The following is a 25,379-nucleotide window of genomic DNA, read 5'->3' on the forward strand; positions in this document are numbered from 1 at the left end:
TCATGGAAGTTTCAGAGGTCGAGCAGGTGTGCTTCCTTCCATATCTTCATCATTTGCCCTCTTATGATCACTCATTCCCTGTTCTGCACAAGTGGCTCTACTTCTACCTTCCTGCAAGGGTAAAATAAACTCGACATTTCCCAGAGTTCCTCTTAGATCGCTGGACTTCATGGAAGTTTCAGAGGTCGAGCAGGTGTGCTTCCTTCCATATCTTCATCATTTGCCCTCTTATGATCACTGATTCCCTGTTCTGCACAAGTGCCTCATCTTCTACCTTCCTGCAAGGATAAAATCAACTCGACATTTCCCATAGTTCCTATTAGATCGCTGGACTACTTGGAAGTTTCAGAGGTCGAGCAGGTGTGCTTCCTTCCATATCTTCATCATTTGCCCTCTTATGATCACTGATTTCCTGTTCTGCACATGTGGCTCATCTTCTACCTTCCTGCAAGGGTAAAATCAACTCGACATTTCCCAGAGTTCCTATTAGATCGCTGGACTTCATGGAAGTTTCAGAGGTCGAGCAGGTGTGCTTCCTTCCATATCTTCATCATTTGCCCTCTTATGATCACTGATTCCCTGTTCTGCACAAGTGCCTCATCTTCTACCTCCCTGCAAGGGTAAAATCAACTCGACATTTCCCAGAGTTCCTATTAGATCGCTGGACTTCATGGAAGTTTCAGAGGTCGAGCAGGTGTGCTTCCTTCCATATCTTCATCATTTGCCCTCTTATGATCACTGATTCCCTGTTCTGCACAAGTGGCTCTACGTCTACCTTCCTGCAAGGGTAAAATCAACTCGACATTTCCCAGAGTTCCTATTAGATCGCTGGACTTCATGGAAGTTTCAGAGGTCGAGCAGGTGTGCTTCCTTCCATATCTTCATCATTTGCCCTCTTATGATCACTGATTCCCTGTTCTGCACAAGTGCCTCATCTTCTACCTTCCTGCAAGGGTAAAATCAACTTGACATTTCCCAGAGTTCCTATTAGATCGCTGGACTTCATGGAAGTTTCAGAGGTCGAGCAGGTGTGCTTCCTTCCATATCATCATCATTTGCCCTCTTATGATCACTGATTCCCTGTTCTGCACAAGTGCCTCATCTTCTACCTTCCTGCAAGGGTAAAATCAACTCGACATTTCCCAGAGTTCCTATTAGATCGCTGGACTTCATGGAAGTTTCAGAGGTCGAGCAGGTGTGCTTCCTTCCATATATTCATCATTTGCCCTCTTATGATCACTGATTCCCTGTTCTGCACAAGTGCCTCATCTTCTACTTTCCTGCAAGGGTAAAATCAACTCGACATTTCCCAGAGTTCCTATTAGATCGCTGGACTTCATGGAAGTTTCAGAGGTCGAGCAGGTGTGCTTCCTTCCATATCTTCATCATTTGCCCTCTTATGATCACTGATTCCCTGTTCTGCACAAGTGCCTCATCTTCTACCTTCCTGCAAGGGTAAAATCAACTCGACATTTCCCAGAGTTCCTATTAGATCGCTGGACTTCATGGAAGTTTCAGAGGTCGAGCAGGTGTGCTTCCTTCCATATCTTCATCATTTGCCCTCTTATGATCACTGATTCCCTGTTCTGCAGAAGTGGCTCATCTTCTACCTTCCTGCAAGGGTAAAATCAACTCGACATTTCCCAGAGTTCCTATTAGATCGCTGGACTTCATGGAAGTTTCAGTGGTCGAGCAGGTGTGCTTCCTTCTATATCATCATCATTTGCCCTCTTATGATCACTGATTCCCTGTTCTGCACAAGTGGCTCATCTTCTACCTTCCTGCAAGGGTAAAATCAACTCGACATTTCCCAGAGTTCCTATTAGATCGCTGGACTTCATGGAAGTTTCAGAGGTCGAGCAGGTGTGCTTCTTCCATATCTTCATCATTTGCCCTCTTATGGTCACTGATTCCCTGTTCTGCACAAGTGGCTCATCTTCTACCTTCCTGCAAGGGTAAAATCAACTAGACATTTCCCAGAGTTCCTATTAGATCGCTGGACTTCATGGAAGTTTCAGAGGTCGAGCAGGTGTGCTTCCTTCCATATCTTCATCATTTGCCCTCTTATGATCACTGATTCCCTGTTCTGCACAAGTGCCTCATCTTCTACCTTCCTGCAAGGGTAAAATCAACTCGACATTTCCCAGAGTTCCTATTAGATCGCTGGACTTCATGGAAGTTTCAGAGGTCGAGCAGGTGTGCTTCCTTCCATATCTTCATCATTTGCCCTCTTATGATCACTGATTCCCTGTTCTGCACAAGTGCCTCATCTTCTACCTTCCTGCAAGGATAAAATCAACTCGACATTTCCCATAGTTCCTATTAGATCGCTGGACTACATGGAAGTTTCAGTGGTCGAGCAGGTGTGCTTCCTTCTATATCATCATCATTTGCCCTCTTATGATCACTGATTCCCTGTTCTGCACAAGTGCCTCATCTTCTACCTTCCTGCAAGGGTAAAATCAACTCGACATTTCCCAGAGTTCCTATTAGATCGCTGGACTTCATGGAAGTTTCAGAGGTCGAGCAGGTGTGCTTCCTTCCATATCTTCATCATTTGCCCTCTTATGATCACTGATTCCCTGTTCTGCACAAGTGGCTCATCTTCTACCTTCCTGCAAGGGTAAAATCAACTCGACATTTCCCAGAGTTCCTATTAGATCGCTGGACTTCATGGAAGTTTCAGAGGTCGAGCAGGTGTGCTTCCTTCCATATCTTCATCATTTGCCCTCTTATGATCACTGATTCCCTGTTCTGCACAAGTGCCTCATCTTCTACCTTCCTGCAAGGGTAAACTCAACTCGACATTTCCCAGAGTTCCTATTAGATCGCTGGACTTCATGGAAGTTTCAGAGGTCGAGCAGGTGTGCTTCCTTCCATATCTTCATCATTTGCCCTCTTATGATCACTGATTCCCTGTTCTGCACATGTGGCTCATCTTCTACCTTCCTGCAAGGATAAAATCAACTCGACATTTCCCATAGTTCCTATTAGATCGCTGGACTACATGGAAGTTTCAGAGGTCGAGCAGGTGTGCTTCCTTCCATATCTTCATCATTTGCCCTCTTATGATCTCTGATTCCCTGTTCTGCACATGTGGCTCATCTTCTACCTTCCTGCAAGGGTAAAATCAACTCGACATTTCCCAGAGTTCCTATTAGATCGCTGGACTTCATGGAAGTTTCAGAGGTCGAGCAGGTGTGCTTCCTTCCATATCTTCATCATTTGCCCTCTTATGATAACTGATTCCCTGTTCTGCACAAGTACCTCATCTTCTACTTTCCTGCAAGGGTAAAATCAACTCGACATTTCCCAGAGTTCCTATTAGATCGCTGGACTTCATGGAAGTTTCAGAGGTCGAGCAGGTGTGCTTCCTTCCATATCTTCATCATTTGCCCTCTTATGATCACTGATTCCCTGTTCTGCACAAGTGGCTCATCTTCTACCTTCCTGCAAGGGTAAAATCAACTCGACATTTCCCAGAGTTCCTATTAGATCGCTGGACTTCATGGAAGTTTCAGTGGTCGAGCAGGTGTGCTTCCTTCTATATCATCATCATTTGCCCTCTTATGATCACTGATTCCCTGTTCTGCACAAGTGGCTCATCTTCTACCTTCCTGCAAGGGTAAAATCAACTAGACATTTCCCAGAGTTCCTATTAGATCGCTGGACTTCATGGAAGTTTCAGAGGTCGAGCAGGTGTGCTTCCTTCCATATCTTCATCATTTGCCCTCTTATGATCACTGATTCCCTGTTCTGCACAAGTGCCTCATCTTCTACCTTCCTGCAAGGGTAAAATCAACTCGACATTTCCCAGAGTTCCTATTAGATCGCTGGACTTCATGGAAGTTTCAGAGGTCGAGCAGGTGTGCTTCCTTCCATATCTTCATCATTTGCCCTCTTATGATCACTGATTCCCTGTTCTGCACAAGTGCCTCATCTTCTACCTTCCTGCAAGGATAAAACCAACTCGACATTTCCCATAGTTCCTATTAGATCGCTGGACTACATGGAAGTTTCAGAGGTCGAGCAGGTGTGCTTCCTTCCATATCTTCATCATTTGCCCTCTTATGATCACTGATTCCCTGTTCTGCACATGTGGCTCATCTTCTACCTTCCTGCAAGGGTAAAATCAACTCGACATTTCCCAGAGTTCCTATTAGATCGCTGGACTTCATGGAAGTTTCAGAGGTCGAGCAGGTGTGCTTCCTTCCATATCTTCATCATTTGCCCTCTTATGATCACTGATTCCCTGTTCTGCACAAGTGCCTCATCTTCTACCTTCCTGCAAGGGTAAAATCAACTCGACATTTCCCAGAGTTCCTATTACATCGCTGGACTTCATGGAAGTTTCAGAGGTCGAGCAGGTGTGCTTCCTTCCATATCTTCATCATTTGCACTCTTATGATCACTGATTCCCTGTTCTGCACAAGTGGCTCTACTTCTACCTTCCTGCAAGGGTAAAATCAACTCGACATTTCCCAGAGTTCCTATTAGATCGCTGGACTTCATGGAAGTTTCAGAGGTCGAGCAGGTGTGCTTCCTTCCATATCTTCATCATTTGCCCTCTTATGATCACTGATTCACTGTTCTGCACAAGTGCCTCATCTTCTACCTTCCTGCAAGGGTAAAATCAACTCGACATTTCCCAGAGTTCCTATTAGATCGCTGGACTTCATGGAAGTTTCAGAGGTCGAGCAGGTGTGCTTCCTTCCATATCATCATCATTTGCCCTCTTATGATCACTGATTCCCTGTTCTGCACAAGTGGCTCATCTTCTACCTTCCTGCAAGGGTAAAATCAACTCGACATTTCCCGGAGTTCCTATTAGATAGCTGGACTTCATGGAAGTTTCAGAGGTCGAGCAGGTGTGCTTCCTTCCATATCTTCATCATTTGCCCTCTTATGATCACTGATTCCCTGTTCTGCACATGTGGCTCATCTTCTACCTTCCTGAAAGGGTAAAATCAACTCGACATTTCCAAGAGTTCCTATTAGATCGCTGGACTTCATGGAAGTTTCAGAGGTCGAGCAGGTGTGCTTCCTTCCATATCTTCATCATTTGCCCTCTTATGATCACTGATTCCCTGTTCTGCACAAGTGCCTCATCTTCTACCTTCCTGCAAGGGTAAAATCAACTCGACATTTCCCAGAGTTCCTATTAGATCGCTGGACTTCATGGAAGTTTCAGAGGTCGAGCAGGTGTGCTTCCTTCCATATCTTCATCATTTGCCCTCTTATGATCACTGATTCCCTGTTCTGCACAAGTGCCTCATCTTCTACCTTCCTGCAAGGGTAAAATCAACTCGACATTTCCCAGAGTTCCTATTAGATCGCTGGACTTCATGGAAGTTTCAGAGGTCGAGCAGGTGTGCTTCCTTTCATATCTTCATCATTTGCCCTCTTATGATCACTGATTCCCTGTTCTGCACAAGTGCCTCATCTTCTACCTTCCTGCAAGGGTAAAATCAACTCGACATTTCCCAGAGTTCCTATTAGATCGCTGGACTTCATGGAAGTTTCAGAGGTCGAGCAGGTGTGCTTCCTTCCATATCTTCATCATTTGCCCTCTTATGATCACTGATTCCCTGTTCTGCACATGTGGCTCATCTTCTACCTTCCTGCAAGGGTAAAATCAACTCGACATTTCCCAGAGTTCCTATTAGATCGCTGGACTTCATGGAAGTTTCAGAGGTCGAGCAGGTGTGCTTCCTTCCATATCTTCATCATTTGCCCTCTTATGATCACTGATTCCCTGTTCTGCACAAGTGCCTCATCTTCTACCTTCCTGCAAGGGTAAAATCAACTCGACATTTCCCAGAGTTCCTATTAGATCGCTGGACTTCATGGAAGTTTCAGAGGTCGAGCAGGTGTGCTTCCTTCCATATCTTCATCATTTGCCCTCTTATGATCACTGATTCCCTGTTCTGCACATGTGGCTCATCTTCTACCTTCCTGCAAGGGTAAAATCAACTCGACATTTCCCAGAGTTCCTATTAGATCGCTGGACTTCATGGAAGTTTCAGAGGTCGAGCAGGTGTGCTTCCTTCCATATCTTCATCATTTGCCCTCTTATGATCACTGATTCCCTGTTCTGCACAAGTGGCTCATCTTCTACCTTCCTGCAAGGGTAAAATCAACTCGACATTTCCCAGAGTTCCTATTAGATCTCTGGACTTCATGGAAGTTTCAGAGGTCGAGCAGGTGTGCTTCCTTCCATAACTTCATCATTTGCCCTCTTATGATCACTGATTCCCTGTTCTGCACAAGTGGCTCATCTTCTACCTTCCTGCAAGTGTAAAATTCACTCGACATTTCCCAGAGTTCCTATTAGATCGCTGGACTTCATGGAAGTTTCAGAGGTCGAGCAGGTGTGCTTCCTTCCATATCTTCATTTGCCCTCTTATGATCACTGATTCCCTGTTCTGCACAAGTGCCTCATCTTCTACCTTCCTGCAAGGATAAAACCAACTCGACATTTCCCATAGTTCCTGTTAGATCGCTGGACTACATGGAAGTTTCAGAGGTCGAGCAGGTGTGCTTCCTTCCATATCTTCATCATTTGCCCTCTTATGATCACTGATTCCCTGTTCTGCACATGTGGCTCATCTTCTACCTTCCTGCAAGGGTAAAATCAACTCGACATTTCCCAGAGTTCCTATTAGATCGCTGGACTTCATGGAAGTTTCAGAGGTCGAGCAGGTGTGCTTCCTTCCATATCTTCATCATTTGCCCTCTTATGATCACTGATTCCCTGTTCTGCACAAGTGCCTCATCTTCTACCTTCCTGCAAGGGTAAAATCAACTCGACATTTCCCAGAGTTCCTATTAGATCGCTGGACTTCATGGAAGTTTCAGAGGTCGAGCAGGTGTGCTTCCTTCCATATCTTCATCATTTGCCCTCTTATGATCACTGATTCCCTGTTCTGCACAAGTGGCTCTACTTCTACCTTCCTGCAAGGGTAAAATCAACTCGACATTTCCCAGAGTTCCTATTAGATCGCTGGACTTCATGGAAGTTTCAGAGGTCGAGCAGGTGTGCTTCCTTCCATATCTTCATCATTTGCCCTCTTATGATCACTGATTCCCTGTTCTGCACAAGTGCCTCATCTTCTACCTTCCTGCAAGGGTAAAATCAACTCGACATTTCCCAGAGTTCCTATTAGATCGCTGGACTTCATGGAAGTTTCAGAGGTCGAGCAGGTGTGCTTCCTTCCATATCATCATCATTTGCCCTCATGATCACTGATTCCCTGTTCTGCACAAGTGGCTCATCTTCTACCTTCCTGCAAGGGTAAAATCAACTAGACATTTCCCAGAGTTCCTATTAGATCGCTGGACTTCATGGAAGTTTCAGAGGTCGAGCAGGTGTGCTTCCTTCCATATCTTCATCATTTGCCCTCTTATGATCACTGATTCCCTGTTCTGCACAAGTGCCTCATCTTCTACCTTCCTGCAAGGGTAAAATCAACTCGACATTTCCCAGAGTTCCTATTAGATCGCTGGACTTCATGGAAGTTTCAGAGGTCGAGCAGGTGTGCTTCCTTCCATATCTTCATCATTTGCCCTCTTATGATCACTGATTCCCTGTTCTGCACATGTGGCTCATCTTCTACCTTCCTGCAAGGGTAAAATCAACTCGACATTTCCCAGAGTTCCTATTAGATCGCTGGACTTCATGGAAGTTTCAGAGGTCGAGCAGGTGTGCTTCCTTCCATATCTTCATCATTTGCCCTCTTATGATCACTGATTCCCTGTTCTGCAGAAGTGCCTCATCTTCTACCTCCCTGCAAGGGTAAAATCAACTCGACATTTCCCAGAGTTCCTATTAGATCGCTGGACCTCATGGAAGTTTCAGAGGTCGAGCAGGTGTGCTTCCTTCCATATCTTCATCATTTGCCCTCTTATGATCACTGATTCCCTGTTCTGCACAAGTGGCTCTACTTCTACCTTCCTGCAAGGGTAAAATCAACTCGACATTTCCCAGAGTTCCTATTAGATCGCTGGACTTCATGGAAGTTTCAGAGGTCGAGCAGGTGTGCTTCCTTCCATATCTTCATCATTTGCCCTCTTATGATCACTGATTCCCTGTTCTGCACAAGTGCCTCATCTTCTACCTTCCTGCAAGGGTAAAATCAACTCGACATTTCCCAGAGTTCCTATTAGATCGCTGGACTTCATGGAAGTTTCAGAGGTCGAGCAGGTGTGCTTCCTTCCATATCATCATCATTTGCCCTCTTATGATCACTGATTCCCTGTTCTGCACAAGTGCCTCATCTTCTACCTTCCTGCAAGGGTAAAATCAACTCGACATTTCCCAGAGTTCCTATTAGATCGCTGGACTTCATGGAAGTTTCAGAGGTCGAGCAGGTGTGCTTCCTTCCATATCTTCATCATTTGCCGTCTTATGATCACTGATTCCCTGTTCTGCACAAGTGCCTCATCTTCTACCTTCCTGCAAGGGTAAAATCAACTCGACATTTCCCAGAGTTCCTATTAGATCGCTGGACTTCATGGAAGTTTCAGAGGTCGAGCAGGTGTGCTTCCTTCCATATCTTCATCATTTGCCCTCTTATGATCACTGATTCCCTGTTCTGCACAAGTGCCTCATCTTCTACCTTCCTGCAAGGGTAAAATCAACTCGACATTTCCCAGAGTTCCTATTAGATCGCTGGACTTCATGGAAGTTTCAGAGGTCGAGCAGGTGTGCTTCCTTCCATATCTTCATCATTTGCCCTCTTATGATCACTGATTCCCTGTTCTGCACAAGTGGCTCATCTTCTACCTTCCTGCAAGGGTAAAATCAACTCGACATTTCCCAGAGTTCCTATTAGATCGCTGGACTTCATGGAAGTTTCAGTGGTCGAGCAGGTGTGCTTCCTTCTATATCATCATCATTTGCCCTCTTATGATCACTGATTCCCTGTTCTGCACAAGTGGCTCATCTTCTACCTTCCTGCAAGGGTAAAATCAACTCGACATTTCCCAGAGTTCCTATTAGATCGCTGGACTTCATGGAAGTTTCAGAGGTCGAGCAGGTGTGCTTCCTTCCATATCTTCATCATTTGCCCTCTTATGATCACTGATTCCCTGTTCTGCACAAGTGGCTCATCTTCTACCTTCCTGCAAGGGTAAAATCAACTCGACATTTCCCAGAGTTCCTATTAGATCGCTGGACTTCATGGAAGTTTCAGAGGTCGAGCAGGTGTGCTTCCTTCCATATCTTCATCATTTGCCCTCTTATGATCACTGATTCCCTGTTCTGCACAAGTGGCTCATCTTCTACCTTCCTGCAAGGGTAAAATCAACTCGACATTTCCCGGAGTTCCTATTAGATCGCTGGACTTCATGGAAGTTTCAGAGGTCGAGCAGGTGTGCTTCCTTCCATATCTTCATCATTTGCCCTCTTATGATCACTGATTCCCTGTTCTGCACAAGTGCCTCATCTTCTACCTTCCTGCAAGGATAAAACCAACTCGACATTTCCCATGGTTCCTATTAGATCGCTGGACTACATGGAAGTTTCAGAGGTCGAGCAGGTGTGCTTCCTTCCATATCTTCATCATTTGCCCTCTTATGATCACTGATTCCCTGTTCTGCACATGTGGCTCATCTTCTACCTTCCTGCAAGGGTAAAATCAACTCGACATTTCCCAGAGTTCCTATTAGATCGCTGGACTTCATGGAAGTTTCAGAGGTCGAGCAGGTGTGCTTCCTTCCATATCTTCATCATTTGCCCTCTTATGATCACTGATTCCCTGTTCTGCACAAGTGCCTTATCTTCTACCTTCCTGCAAGTGTAAAATCAACTCGACATTTCCCAGAGTTCCTATTAGATCGTTGGACTTCATGGAAGTTTCAGAGGTCGAGCAGGTGTGCTTCCTTTCATATCTTCATCATTTGCCCTCTTATGAACACTGATTCCCTGTTCTGCACAAGTGCCTCATCTTCTACCTTCCTGCAAGGGTAAAATCAACTCGACATTTCCCAGAGTTCCTATTAGATCGCTGGACTTCATGGAAGTTTCAGAGGTCGAGCAGGTGTGCTTCCTTCCATATCTTCATCATTTGCCCTCTTATGATCACTGATTCCCTGTTCTGCACAAGTGGCTCATCTTCTACCTTCCTGCAAGGGTAAAATCAACTCGACATTTCCCAGAGTTCCTATTAGATCGCTGGACTTCATGGAAGTTTCAGAGGTCGAGCAGGTGTGCTTCCTTCCATATCTTCATCATTTGCCCTCTTATGATCACTGATTCCCTGTTCTGCACAAGTGCCTCATCTTCTACCTTCCTGCAAGGGTAAAATCAACTCGACATTTCCCAGAGTTCCTATTAGATCGCTGGACTTCATGGAAGTTTCAGAGGTCGAGCAGGTGTGCTTCCTTCCATATCTTCATCATTTGCCCTCTTATGATCACTGATTCCCTGTTCTGCACATGTGGCTCATCTTCTACCTTCCTGCAAGGGTAAAATCAACTCGACATTTCCCAGAGTTCCTATTAGATCGCTGGACTTCATGGAAGTTTCAGAGGTCGAGCAGGTGTGCTTCCTTCCATATCTTCATCATTTGCCCTCTTATGATCACTGATTCCCTGTTCTGCACAAGTGGCTCATCTTCTACCTTCCTGCAAGGGTAAAATCAACTCGACATTTCCCAGAGTTCTAATTAGATCGCTGGACTTCATGGAAGTTTCAGAGGTCGAGCAGGTGTGCTTCCTTCCATATCTTCATCATTTGCCCTCTTATGATCACTGATTCCCTGTTCTGCACAAGTGGCTCATCTTCTACCTTCCTGCAAGGGTAAAATCAACTCGACATTTCCCAGAGTTCCTATTAGATCGCTGGACTTCATGGAAGTTTCAGAGGTCGAGCAGGTGTGCTTCCTTCCATATCTTCATTTGCCCTCTTATGATCACTGATTCCCTGTTCTGCACAAGTGCCTCATCTTCTACCTTCCTGCAAGGATAAAACCAACTCGACATTTCCCATAGTTCCTATTAGATCGCTGGACTACATGGAAGTTTCAGAGGTCGAGCAGGTGTGCTTCCTTCCATATCTTCATCATTTGCCCTCTTATGATCACTGATTCCCTGTTCTGCACATGTGGCTCATCTTCTACCTTCCTGCAAGGGTAAAATCAACTCGACATTTCCCAGAGTTCCTATTAGATCGCTGGACTTCATGGAAGTTTCAGAGGTCGAGCAGGTGTGCTTCCTTCCATATCTTCATCATTTGCCCTCTTATGATCACTGATTCCCTGTTCTGCACAAGTGCCTCATCTTCTACCTTCCTGCAAGGGTAAAATCAACTCGACATTTCCCAGAGTTCCTATTAGATCGCTGGACTTCATGGAAGTTTCAGAGGTCGAGCAGGTGTGCTTCCTTCCATATCTTCATCATTTGCCCTCTTATGATCACTGATTCCCTGTTCTGCACAAGTGCCTCATCTTCTACCTTCGTGCAAGGGTAAAATCAACTCGACATTTCCCAGAGTTCCTATTAGATCGCTGGACTTCATGGAAGTTTCAGAGGTCGAGCAGGTGTGCTTCCTTCCATATCATCATCATTTGCCCTCTTATGATCACTGATTCCCTGTTCTGCACAAGTGGCTCATCTTCTACCTTCCTGCAAGGGTAAAGTCAACTCGACATTTCCCGGAGTTCCTATTAGATCGCTGGACTTCATGGAAGTTTCAGAGGTCGAGCAGGTGTGCTTCCTTCCACATCTTCATCATTCGCCCTCTTATGATCACTGATTCCCTGTTCTGCACATGTGGCTCATCTTCTACCTTCCTGCAAGGGTAAAATCAACTCGACATTTCCCAGAGTTCCTATTAGATCGCTGGACTTCATGGAAGTTTCAGAGGTCGAGCAGGTGTGCTTCCTTCCATATCTTCATCATTTGCCCTCTTATGATCACTGATTCCCTGTTCTGCACAAGTGCCTCATCTTCTACCTTCCTGCAAGGGTAAAATCAACTCGACATTTCCCAGAGTTCCTATTAGATCGCTGGACTTCATGGAAGTTTCAGAGGTCGAGCAGGTGTGCTTCCTTCCATATCTTCATCATTTGCCCTCTTATGATCACTGATTCCCTGTTCTGCACAAGTGCCTCATCTTCTACCTTCCTGCAAGGGTAAAATCAACTCGACATTTCCCAGAGTTCCTATTAGATCGCTGGACTTCATGGAAGTTTCAGAGGTCGAGCAGGTGTGCTTCCTTCCATATCTTCATCATTTGCCCTCTTATGATCACTGATTCCCTGTTCTGCACATGTGGCTCATCTTCTACCTTCCTGCAAGGGTAAAATCAACTCGACATTTCCCAGAGTTCCTATTAGATCGCTGGACTTCATGGAAGTTTCAGAGGTCGAGCAGGTGTGCTTCCTTCCATATCTTCATCATTTGCCCTCTTATGATCACTGATTCCCTGTTCTGCACAAGTGGCTCATCTTCTACCTTCCTGCAAGGGTAAAATCAACTCGACATTTCCCAGAGTTCCTATTAGATCTCTGGACTTCATGGAAGTTTCAGAGGTCGAGCAGGTGTGCTTCCTTCCATAACTTCATCATTTGCCCTCTTATGATCACTGATTCCCTGTTCTGCACAAGTGGCTCATCTTCTACCTTCCTGCAAGGGTAAAATCAACTCGACATTTCCCAGAGTTCCTATTAGATCGCTGGACTTCATGGAAGTTTCAGAGGTCGAGCAGGTGTGCTTCCTTCCATATCTTCATTTGCCCTCTTATGATCACTGATTCCCTGTTCTGCACAAGTGCCTCATCTTCTACCTTCCTGCCAGGGTAAAATCAACTCGACATTTCCCAGAGTTCCTATTAGATCGCTGGACTTCATGGAAGTTTCAGAGGTCGAGCAGGTGTGCTTCCTTCCATATCTTCATCATTTGCCCTCTTATGATCACTGATTCCCTGTTCTGCACAAGTGCCTAATCTTCTACCTTCCTGCAAGGGTAAAATCAACTCGACATTTCCCAGAGTTCCTATTAGATCGCTGGACTTCATGGAAGTTTCAGAGGTCGAGCAGGTGTGCTTCCTTCCATATCTTCATCATTTGCCCTCTTATGATCACTGATTCCCTGTTCTGCACAAGTGCCTCATCTTCTACCTTCCTGCAAGGGTAAAATCAACTCGACATTTCCCAGAGTTCCTATTAGATCGCTGGACTTCATGGAAGTTTCAGAGGTCGAGCAGGTGTGCTTCCTTCCATATCTTCATCATTTGCCCTCTTATGATCACTGATTCCCTGTTCTGCACAAGTGCCTCATCTTCTACCTTCCTGCAAGGTTAAAATCAACTCGACATTTCCCAGAGTTCCTATTAGATCGCTGGTTGGTTGGTTGGTTTGGGGGATTAAAGGGACCAGACTGCTATGGTCATCGGTCCCTTTTTCCAAAGACAAAGAACACCCACAGAGAATAAAAACGAGGAACAAAAGAGATCACAGACGATACAGGACAAGAGAAACTGAAACAAAGACAAGACAAAACGAACTAAAAGCACACAGAGTGTGACGGTGGTTGGCCGACCAGAGAAATAAAAAAGGAAAAGCCAACCACTGGAAACACATTAAAAAATCAGTTTAAAACCGGAGGCCAAAGGCCAGAATCAACACAAAACAATAAGATAAAAACAGAAACACTCAGAGTAAAGAATAATAACCCCCTGCCCGAATAAAACGTAAAACTAAGTCAGCCATAGCCGGGTCATCTGTTAAAAGGGCAGGGAGCGAGGCAGGCAGTGCGAACGACTGCCTGAGCGCAGCTAAAAACGGACACTCCAATAAAACATGAACCACGGATAAAACGGAGCCGCAGCGACATAGAGGCGCATCCTCACGGCGCAATAAGTGGCCGTGGGTAAGCCGAGTGTGCCCAATGCGCAGCCGGCAGAGGACAACAGACTCCTTGCGAGAAACCCGCAAGGAGGAGCGCCACACACCGGTAGCCCCCTTGATGGCCCGAAGTTTGTTGCGGGAAGGCAGGGCGCGCCATTCAGTGTCCCAAAGGTCCAGAATTTTGCGGCGTAGGAACGCCCGCAAATCGGTCTCCGGGAGGCCAACGTCCAGAGGTGGTGCACTAGTCGCCTCTTTCGCCAGCCGGTCAACATCCTCGTTGCCGGGGATCCCAACATGGCCTGGGGTCCACACGAAGACCGCAGAGCGGCCGCAACGCGCAAGAGTATGCAGGGACTCATGGATAGCCATCACCAGACGGGAACGAGGAAAACACTGGTCGAGTGCTCGTAAACTGCTCAGGGAATCGCTACAGATAACGAACGACTCACCTGAGCAGGAGCGGATATACTCTAGGGCTCGAAAGATGGCGACCAGCTCAGCAGTGTAAACGCTGCAGCCAGCCGGCAAAGAACGTTGTTCGGAATGGTTCCCTAGAGTGAGCGCATACCCGACTCGACCAGCAACCATCGAGCCGTCGGTGTAAACAATGCCAGAGCCCTGATACGTGGCCAGGATGGAATAAAAGCGGCGGCGGAAGGCCTCTGGAGGGACTAAGTCCTTCGAGCCCTGTGCCAAGTCTAGCCGAAGGCAAGGGCGAGGAACGCACCACGGGGGTGTACGCAGAAGTGCCCGGAAAGGAGGTGGAACAGGGACAAGCCCAAGCCCGGAGAGAAGCTCCTTGACGCGTATGGCGATCGGACAACCCGACCGGGGCCGACGTTCCGGCAGACGGACGACTGACTGCGGGAACAGGAGACGATAGGTAGGATGCCCGGGCGAGCTTAGAACATGGGCAGCATAAGCGGCCAGCAAACGTTGGCGCCGGAACCGCAGTGGAGGGACACCTGCCTCCACGAGTAAGCTGTCCACAGGGCTGGTGCGGAAAGCACCAGTGGCAAGGCGTATCCCGCTGTGGAGGATTGGGTCCAGCACCCGCAACGCAGACGGGGATGCTGAGCCATATGCCAGGCACCCATAATCCAGACGGGACTGGATTAACGCCTGGTAGAGCCGTAACAGGGTAGAGCGGTCGGCTCCCCAGCGGGTGTGGCTCAAGCATCTCAGAGCGTTTAGATGCCGCCAACACGTCTGTTTAAGCTGCTGGATATGAGGCAGCCAAGTCAACCGGGCATCAAAAACCACCCCCAAAAACCTGTGGGTCTCCACCACAGCAAGGAGTTCGTCGGCAAGATAAAGCCGCGGCTCAGGATGGACTGTTCGGCGCCGGCAGAAATGTATAACGCGGGTCTTGGCTGCCGAAAACTGAAACCCATGCGCTACAGCCCAAGACTGCGCCTTACGGATAGCGCCCTGTAGCTGACGTTCAACAGCTGCAATGCCAGTAGAGCTGTAATAAAGGCAGAAGTCGTCAGCATACAGGGAAGCGGAGACAGAATTTCCCACGGCCGCAGCAAGCCCGTTAATGGCTATTAAAAACAGACAGACACTTAAAACAGAGCCCTGTGGCACACCGTTCTCCTGGACGTGGGAGGAACTATACGAGGCCGCGACTTGCACGCGGAAGGTACGACACGACAGAAAATTGCGGATAAAAATCGGCAGAGGACCCCGAAGACCCCATCCATGGAGCGTAGAAAGAATGTGATGACGCCACGTCGTATCGTACGCCTTCCGCATGTCGAAAAAGACAGCGACCAGGTGCTGACGGCGGGAAAAGGCAGTACGGATGGCCGACTCCAGGCTCACCAGATTGTCGGCGGCGGAGCGGCCTTTACGGAACCCACCCTGAGATGGAGCCAGAAGGCCTCGAGACTCCAGTACCCAATGCAAGCGCCGGCTCACCATCCGTTCAAGCAACTTGCAAAGAACGTTGGTGAGGCTAATGGGACGGTAGCTGTCCACCTCCAGAGGGTGCTTTCCAGGTTTCAAAACGGGGATGACAATGCCTTCCCGCCATTGCGACGGAAACTCCCCCTCGACCCAAAGACGGTTGTAAAGATCGAGAAGGCGCCGCTGGCAGTCCACTGAAAGGTGTTTCAGCATCTGACAGTGGATGCCATCTGGCCCAGGAGCGGTATCAGGGCAAGCAGCGAGGGCACTGCGAAATTCCCACTCACTAAATGGAGCATTGTAAGATTCTGGGTGGTTGGTGCGAAACGAAAGGCTCCGACGTTCCATCCGCTCTTTAATGGAGCGGAAGGCCTGGGGGTAATTCGCAGAAGCGGAACTCATAGCAAAATGCTCTGCTAAGCGATTGGCAATGACGTCGGAGTCAGTACAAACTGCGCCATTCAGTGAGAGCGCAGGGACGCTGGCAGGTGGCCGATAGCCGTAGACGCGTCGAATCTTGGCCCAGACCTGCGAAGGAGTGACATGGAGGCCAATGGTGGACACATACCGCTCCCAGCACTCCTTCTTGCCTTGGCGGATAAGGAGGCGGGCCCGCGCACGCAGCCGTTTGAAGGCGATAAGGTGGTCGAGGGAGGGGTGTCGCTTGTGACGCTGGAGCGCCCGCCGGCGATCTTTAATCGCTTCAGCGATCTCAGGCGACCACCAAGGCACAGCCTTCCGCCGAGGGGACCCACAGGAATGGGGAATGGCAGATTCGGCGGCAGTAACGATGCCGGTGGTGACCGATTGAACCACCGCATCAATGTCATCGGTAGAGAGAGGCTCAAAAGCGGCAGTGGAGGAGAACAAGTCCCAGTCAGCCTTATTCATAGCCCATCTGCTAGGGTGCCCAGAAGAGGGGCGCTGTGGTAGTGACAAAAAGATCGGAAAATGGTCACTACCACACAGGTCGGCATGCACACTCCATTGGACAGACGGTAAGAGGCTATGGCTACAGATTGAAAGGTCAATGGCGGAGTAGGTGCCATGCGCCACACTGAAGTGTGTGAAGGCACCATCATTTAACAGCGAGAGATCGAGCTGCGACAATAAATGCTCAATGATGGCGCCTCGACGTGTTGCCACTGACCCCCCCCACAGAGGGTTATGAGCGTTGAAGTCGCCCAATAGCAAGAAAGGTGGCGGCAATTGGGCGACCAGTGCAGCCAGGACATGCTGCGAGACATCACCATCCGGTGGAATGTAAAGACTGCAGACGGTAACAGCCTGTGGCGTCCACACGCGTACAGCGACAGCCTCTAAAGGCGTCTGGAGAGGGACAGACTCGCTGTGCAGAGTGTGAAGGACATAAATGCAGACGCCACCAGACACCCTTTCATAAGCTGCTCGGTTCTTGTAATAACCCCGATAGCCACGGAGGGCGGGGGTTCGCATCGCCGGAAACCAAGTTTCCTGCAGAGCAATGCAGAAGAAAGGGCGAAGGCTGAGAAGTTGGCGGAGCTCAGCTAGATGGTGGAAGAAACCGCTGCAGTTCCACTGGAGGATGGTATTAGCCATGGATGGGAAAGGCGTGAAGGGACTGGGGAGGCAGATTACGCCTCCGGGGCCCCTGCTGCTACTGAGTCACCACCTGGACAACAGCTATCTACTGCATCCGAGGGACTGGCGAGATCCATGTCCTCAGCGGACGCCAGGATCTCCACCTCATCCTCGGACGCAGAGGGAGAAGGTTGCGGTGGGACAGGTGCCACCGCAATTTCAGGATGCTTGGGAGCCTTTTTCTTTGACTGCTTTGCGCGCTGAGCCTTAGGTGGTTCTGGCTGGGAGGGCCTCACTGGGTCAGTCTCTGGGACTGAAGACGACCGTGACGCCCTACGACCAGCGACCGGTGATTGTTTGACAACCTTGCGGGTGTCCACTTTGGCACTGGGCAAAGCCTGGGATGGGAGGGCCCCAAGGGACCCCTTCCGAGCGAGAGGAGCCGAAGAAGGCTCACGCTTCTCCGGCTGTGAAGGGGGAACAGATGTCCCCGGTGGTTGGGGTGGTGTTGCTCCTGAAGTAGATGGAGCAGGAGCAACAGGGAGTGAAGTGCCCCCCACAACCAAGGGGGCCGGTGAATGCTGACCGAGCTGAGATCGAACTGGTGTTGCAGCAGCGGCATAACTAGTTGGCATTGGCACAGGATGTAGCCGCTCAAATTTCCGCCTTGCCTCGGTGTAGGACAGGCGGTCCAGGGTCTTATATTCCATTATCTTCCTTTCCTTCTGAAAGATCCTACAGTCCGGCGAGCAGGGGGAATGGTGTTCTCCGCAGTTAACACAGATAGGAGGCGGGGCACATGGAGTATCAGGATGCGAAGGACGTCCACAATCCCGACACGTGATGCTGGAAGTACAGCGAGATGACATGTGCCCGAACTTCCAGCATTTAAAACACCGCATCGGAGGAGGGATATATGGCTTCACATCACAACGGTAAACCATCACCTTAACCTTTTCGGGTAAGACATCACCCTCAAAGGCCAAGATGAAGGCACCGGTGGCTACCTGATTATCCCTCGGACCCCGATGGACGCGCCGGACGAAGTGAACACCTCGTCGTTCGAGGTTGGCGCGTAATTCATCGTCGGACTGCAGAAGAAGATCCCTGTGGAATATTATACCCTGGACCATGTTCAGACTCTTATGCGGCGTGATGTTAACTGAAACATCCCCCAACTTGTCACAATTGAGCAACCTCCGTGACTGGGCAGAGGATGCCGTTTTGATGAGCACAGAACCAGAGCGCATCTTGGACAAGCCCTCCACCTCCCCGAACTTGTCCTCTAAATGCTCCACAAAAAACTGGGGCTTGGTTGACATAAACGATTCCCCATCAACTCGCGTACACACAAGGAACCGGGGTGAATAGTCTCCACTGCCTTCTTTTGCCATACGTTCCTCCCATGGAGTGGCCAGGGAGGGAAATGATCGTGGATCGTATTTCCTGCCGTTGAGGTTAGACCTCGATCGCTTAGAGACTGCTGGTGGTGGCCCACCAGCGAGAGATGATGTACCACGCTTCATTGCGGGTCATCCGCCCTGATGCCACCTACTCCGACCAAGGGCCCTCCCCACGGGCGCCACCCAGCCACAGCAAAGGCCACCTGGCAGGATGGCCATTGCCGGGAGTCCCGATGCCCCGGGGCGATGGGCATCTACTCCTTGGCATACGTGGGGAGTTAACGGCGCAGGCATCAGTAGAGCGATCCCTGTGTTGTCAGGGGGCTACAACCAAGAGGGTACATGGCGGCCCCACCACAACGGACTGGCTACCGTGCTGGATCTTAGGTGCAAAAAATGGCCAAGGTCGTCGTCGCAGTTAAAAGGAACGCTGCAGAGTGCAGTGTGGTAATCGCCCAAAAGATCGAAAACGAGCGGGACACCATTGCAACGACGAGAAAGACGGCTAAAGGTCTAATTGCACGACGGATACAGTGCACCATGTAAGGCGCCCTTCCCCAATTGGCTCGCTCTTCGGAATAATTTAGAAAGATGGAGGTCAAACCCGAGAGGGGACCATCACATAAGGCCGAAACATGTGAGACTCCTTTTAGTCGCCTCTTACGACAGGCAGGAATACCGCGGGCCTATTCTAACCCCCGAACCCGCAGGGGGATTAGATCGCTGGACTTCATGGAAGTTTCAGAGGTCGAGCAGGTGTGCTTCCTTCCATATCTTCATCATTTGCCCTCTTATGATCACTGATTCCCTGTTCTGCACAAGTGCCTCATCTTCTACCTTCCTGCAAGGGTAAAATCAACTCGACATTTCCCAGAGTTCCTATTAGATCGCTGGACTTCATGCAAGTTTCAGAGGTCGAGCAGGTGTGCTTCCTTCCATATCTTCATCATTTGCCCTCTTATGATCACTGATTCCCTGTTCTGCACATGTGGCTCATCTTCTACCTTCCTGCAAGGGTAAAATCAACTCGACATTTCCCAGAGTTCCTATTAGATCGCTGGACTTCATGGAAGTTTCAGAGGTCGAGCAGGTGTGCTTCCTTCCATATCTTCATCATTTGCCCTCTTATGATCACTGATTCCCTGTTCTGCACAAGTGGCTCATCTTCTACCTTCCTGCAAGGGTAAAATCAACTCGACATTTCCCAGAGTTCCTATTAGATCTCTGGACTTCATGGAAGTTTCAGAGGTCGAGCAGGTGTGCTTCCTTCCATAACTTCATCATTTGCCCTCTTATGATCACTGATTCCCTGTTCTGCACAAGTGGCTCATCTTCTACCTTCCTGCAAGGGTAAAATCAACTCGACATTTCCCAGAGTTCCTATTAGATCGCTGGACTTCATGGAAGTTTCAGAGGTCGAGCAGGTGTGCTTCCTTCCATATCTTCATTTGCCCTCTTATGATCACTGATTCCCTGTTCTGCACAAGTGCCTCATCTTCTACCTTCCTGCCAGGGTAAAATCAACTCGACATTTCCCAGAGTTCCTATTAGATCGCTGGACTTCATGGAAGTTTCAGAGGTCGAGCAGGTGTGCTTCCTTCCATATCTTCATCATTTGCCCTCTTATGATCACTGATTCCCTGTTCTGCACAAGTGCCTAATCTTCTACCTTCCTGCAAGGGTAAAATCAACTCGACATTTCCCAGAGTTCCTATTAGATCGCTGGACTTCATGGAAGTTTCAGAGGTCGAGCAGGTGTGCTTCCTTCCATATCTTCATCATTTGCCCTCTTATGATCACTGATTCCCTGTTCTGCACAAGTGCCTCATCTTCTACCTTCCTGCAAGGGTAAAATCAACTCGACATTTCCCAGAGTTCCTATTAGATCGCTGGACTTCATGGAAGTTTCAGAGGTCGAGCAGGTGTGCTTCCTTCCATATCTTCATCATTTGCCCTCTTATGATCACTGATTCCCTGTTCTGCACAAGTGCCTCATCTTCTACCTTCCTGCAAGGTTAAAATCAACTCGACATTTCCCAGAGTTCCTATTAGATCGCTGGACTTCATGGAAGTTTCAGAGGTCGAGCAGGTGTGCTTCCTTCCATATCTTCATCATTTGCCCTCTTATGATCACTGATTCCCTGTTCTGCACAAGTGGCTCATCTTCTACCTTCCTGCAAGGGTAAAATCAACTCGACATTTCCCAGAGTTCCTATTAGATCGCTGGACTTCATGGAAGTTTCAGAGGTCGAGCAGGTGTGCTTCCTTCCATATCTTCATCATTTGCCCTCTTATGATCACTGATTCCCTGTTCTGCACAAGTGGCTCATCTTCTATCTTCCTGCAAGGGTAAAATCAACTCGCCATTTCCCAGAGTTCCTATTAGATCGCTGGACTTCATGGAAGTTTCAGAGGTCGAGCAGGTGTGCTTCCTTCCATATCTTCATCATTTGCCCTCTTATGATCACTGATTCCCTGTTCTGCACAAGTGCCTCATCTTCTACCTTCCTGCAAGGTTAAAATCAACTCGACATTCCCCAGAGTTCCTATTAGATCGCTGGACTTCATGGAAGTTTCAGAGGTCGAGCAGGTGTGCTTCCTTCCATATCTTCATCATTTGCCCTCTTATGATCACTGATTCCCTGTTCTGCACAAGTGCCTCATCTTCTACCTTCCTGCAAGGGTAAAATCAACTCGACATTTCCCAGAGTTCCTATTAGATCGCTGGACTTCATGCAAGTTTCAGAGGTCGAGCAGGTGTGCTTCCTTCCATATCTTCATCATTTGCCCTCTTATGATCACTGATTCCCTGTTCTGCACAAGTGGCTCATCTTCTACCTTCCTGCAAGGGTAAAATCAACTCGCCATTTCCCAGAGTTGCTATTAGATCGCTGGACTTCATGGAAGTTTCAGAGGTCGAGCAGGTGTGCTTCCTTCCATATCTTCATCATTTGCCCTCTTATGATCACTGATTCCCTGTTCTGCACAAGTGGCTCATCTTCTACCTTCCTGCAAGGGTAAAATCAACTCGACATTTCCCAGAGTTCCTATTAGATCGCTGGACTTCATGGAAGTTTCAGAGGTCGAGCAGGTGTGCTTCCTTCCATATCTTCATCATTTGCCCTCTTATGATCACTGATTCCCTGTTCTGCACAAGTGGCTCATCTTCTACCTTCCTGCAAGGGTAAAATCAACTCGACATTTCCCAGAGTTCCTATTAGATCGCTGGACTTCATGGAAGTTTCAGTGGTCGAGCAGTTGTGCTTCCTTCTATATCATCATCATTTGCTCTCTTATGATCACTGATTCCCTGTTCTGCACAAGTGGCTCATCTTCTACCTTCCTGCAAGGGTAAAATCAACTCGACATTTCCCAGAGTTCCTATTAGATCGCTGGACTTCATGGAAGTTTCAGAGGTCGAGCAGGTGTGCTTCCTTCCATATCTTCATCATTTGCCCTCTTATGATCACTGATTCCCTGTTCTGCACAAGTGGCTCATCTTCTACCTTCCTGCAAGGGTAAAATCAACTAGACATTTCCCAGAGTTCCTATTAGATCGCTGGACTTCATGGAAGTTTCAGAGGTCGAGCAGGTGTGCTTCCTTCCATATCTTCATCATTTGCCCTCTTATGATCACTGATTCCCTGTTCTGCACAAGTGCCTCATCTTCTACCTTCCTGCAAGGGTAAAATCAACTCGACATTTCCCAGAGTTCCTATTAGATCGCTGGACTTCATGGAAGTTTCAGAGGTCGAGCAGGTGTGCTTCCTTCCATATCTTCATCATTTGCCCTCTTATGATCACTGATTCCCTGTTCTGCACAAGTGCCTCATCTTCTACCTTCCTGCAAGGATAAAATCAACTCGACATTTCCCATAGTTCCTATTAGATCGCTGAACTACATGGAAGTTTCAGAGGTCGAGCAGGTGTGCTTCCTTCCATATCTTCATCATTTGCCCTCTTATGATCACTGATTCCCTGTTCTGCACATGTGGCTCATCTTCTACCTTCCTGCAAGGGTAAAATCAACTCGACATTTCCCAGAGTTCCTATTAGATCGCTGGACTTCATGGAAGTTTCAGAGGTCGAGCAGGTGTGCTTCCTTCCATATCTTCATCATTTGCCCTCTTATGATCACTGATTCCCTGTTCTGCACAAGTGCCTCATCTTCTACCTTCCTGCAAGGGTAAAATCAACTCGACATTTCCCAGAGTTCCTATTAGATCGCTGGACTTCATGGAAGTTTCAGAGGTCGAGCAGGTGTGCTTCCTTCCATATCTTCATCATTTGCCCTCTTATGATCACTGATTCCCTGTTCTGCACAAGTGGCTCATCTTCTACCTTCCTGCAAGGGTAAAATCAACTCGACATTTCCCAGAGTTCCTATTAGATCGCTGGACTTCATGGAAGTTTCAGAGGTCGAGCAGGTGTGCTTCCTTCCATATCTTCATCATTTGCCCTCTTATGATCACTGATTCCCTGTTCTGCACAAGTGCCTCATCTTCTACCTTCCTGCAAGGGTAAAATCAACTCGACATTTCCCAGAGTTCCTATTAGATCGCTGGACTTCATGGAAGTTTCAGAGGTCGAGCAGGTGTGCTTCCTTCCATATCTTCATCATTTGCCTCTTATGATCACTGATTCCCTGTTCTGCACAAGTGCCTCATCTTCTACCTTCCTGCAAGGATAAAATCAACTCGACATTTCCCATAGTTCCTATTAGATCGCTGAACTACATGGAAGTTTCAGAGGTCGAGCAGGTGTGCTTCCTTCCATATCTTCATCATTTGCCCTCTTATGATCACTGATTCCCTGTTCTGCACATGTGGCTCATCTTCTACCTTCCTGCAAGGGTAAAATCAACTCGACATTTCCCAGAGTTCCTATTAGATCGCTGGACTTCATGGAAGTTTCAGAGGTCGAGCAGGTGTGCTTCCTTCCATATCTTCATCATTTGCCCTCTTATGATCACTGATTCCCTGTTCTGCACAAGTGCCTCATCTTCTACCTTCCTGCAAGGGTAAAATCAACTCGACATTTCCCAGAGTTCCTATTAGATCGCTGGACTTCATGGAAGTTTCAGAGGTCGAGCAGGTGTGCTTCCTTCCATATCTTCATCATTTGCCCTCTTATGATCACTGATTCCCTGTTCTGCACAAGTGCCTCATCTTCTACATTCCTGCAAGGGTAAAATCAACTCGACATTTCCCAGAGTTCCTATTAGATCGCTGGACTTCATGGAAGTTTCAGAGGTCGAGCAGGTGTGCTTCCTTCTATATCATCATCATTTGCCCTCTTATGATCACTGATTCCCTGTTCTGCACAAGTGCCTCATCTTCTACCTTCCTGCAAGGGTAAAATCAACTCGACATTTCCCAGAGTTCCTATTAGATCGCTGGACTTCATGGAAGTTTCAGAGGTCGAGCAGGTGTGCTTCCTTCCATATCTTCATCATTTGCCCTCTTATGATCACTGATTCCCTGTTCTGCACAAGTGCCTCATCTTCTACATTCCTGCAAGGGTAAAATCAACTCGACATTTCCCAGAGTTCCCATTAGATCGCTGGACTTCATGGAAGTTTCAGAGGTCGAGCAGGTGTGCTTCCTTCTATATCATCATCATTTGCCCTCTTATGATCACTGATTCCCTGTTCTGCACAAGTGGCTCATCTTCTACCTTCCTGCAAGGGTAAAATCAACTCGACATTTCCCAGAGTTCCTATTAGATCGCTGGACTTCATGGAAGTTTCAGAGGTCGAGCAGGTGTGCTTCCTTCCATATCTTCATCATTTGCCCTCTTATGATCACTGATTCCCTGTTCTGCACAAGTGCCTCATCTTCTACTTTCCTGCAAGGGTAAAATCAACTCGACATTTCCCAGAGTTCCTATTAGATCGCTGGACTTCATGGAAGTTTCAGAGGTCGAGCAGGTGTGCTTCCTTCCATATCTTCATCATTTGCCCTCTTATGATCACTGATTCCCTGTTCTGCACAAGTGGCTCATCTTCTACCTTCCTGCAAGGGTAAAATCAACTCGACATTTCCCAGAGTTCCTATTAGATCTCTGGACTTCATGGAAGTTTCAGAGGTCGAGCAGGTGTGCTTCCTTCCATATCTTCATCATTTGCCCTCTTATGATCACTGATTCCCTGTTCTGCACAAGTGCCTCATCTTCTACCTTCCTGCAAGGATAAAACCAACTCGACATTTCCCATAGTTCCTATTAGATCGCTGGACTACATGGAAGTTTCAGAGGTCGAGCAGGTGTGCTTCCTTCCATATCTTCATCATTTGCCCTCTTATGATCACTGATTCCCTGTTCTGCACATGTGGCTCATCTTCTACCTTCCTGCAAGGGTAAAATCAACTCGACATTTCCCAGAGTTCCTATTAGATCGCTGGACTTCATGGAAGTTTCAGAGGTCGAGCAGGTGTGCTTCCTTCCATATCTTCATCATTTGCCCTCTTATGATCACTGATTCCCTGTTCTGCACAAGTGCCTCATCTTCTACCTTCCTGCAAGGGTAAAATCAACTCGACATTTCCCAGAGTTCCTATTAGATCGCTGGACTTCATGGAAGTTTCAGAGGTCGAGCAGGTGTGCTTCCTTCCATATCTTCATCATTTGCACTCTTATGATCACTGATTCCCTGTTC

This window comes from Schistocerca cancellata, chromosome 2 (assembly GCF_023864275.1).
Source record: "Schistocerca cancellata isolate TAMUIC-IGC-003103 chromosome 2, iqSchCanc2.1, whole genome shotgun sequence".
NCBI lineage: Eukaryota > Metazoa > Arthropoda > Insecta > Orthoptera > Acrididae > Schistocerca > Schistocerca cancellata.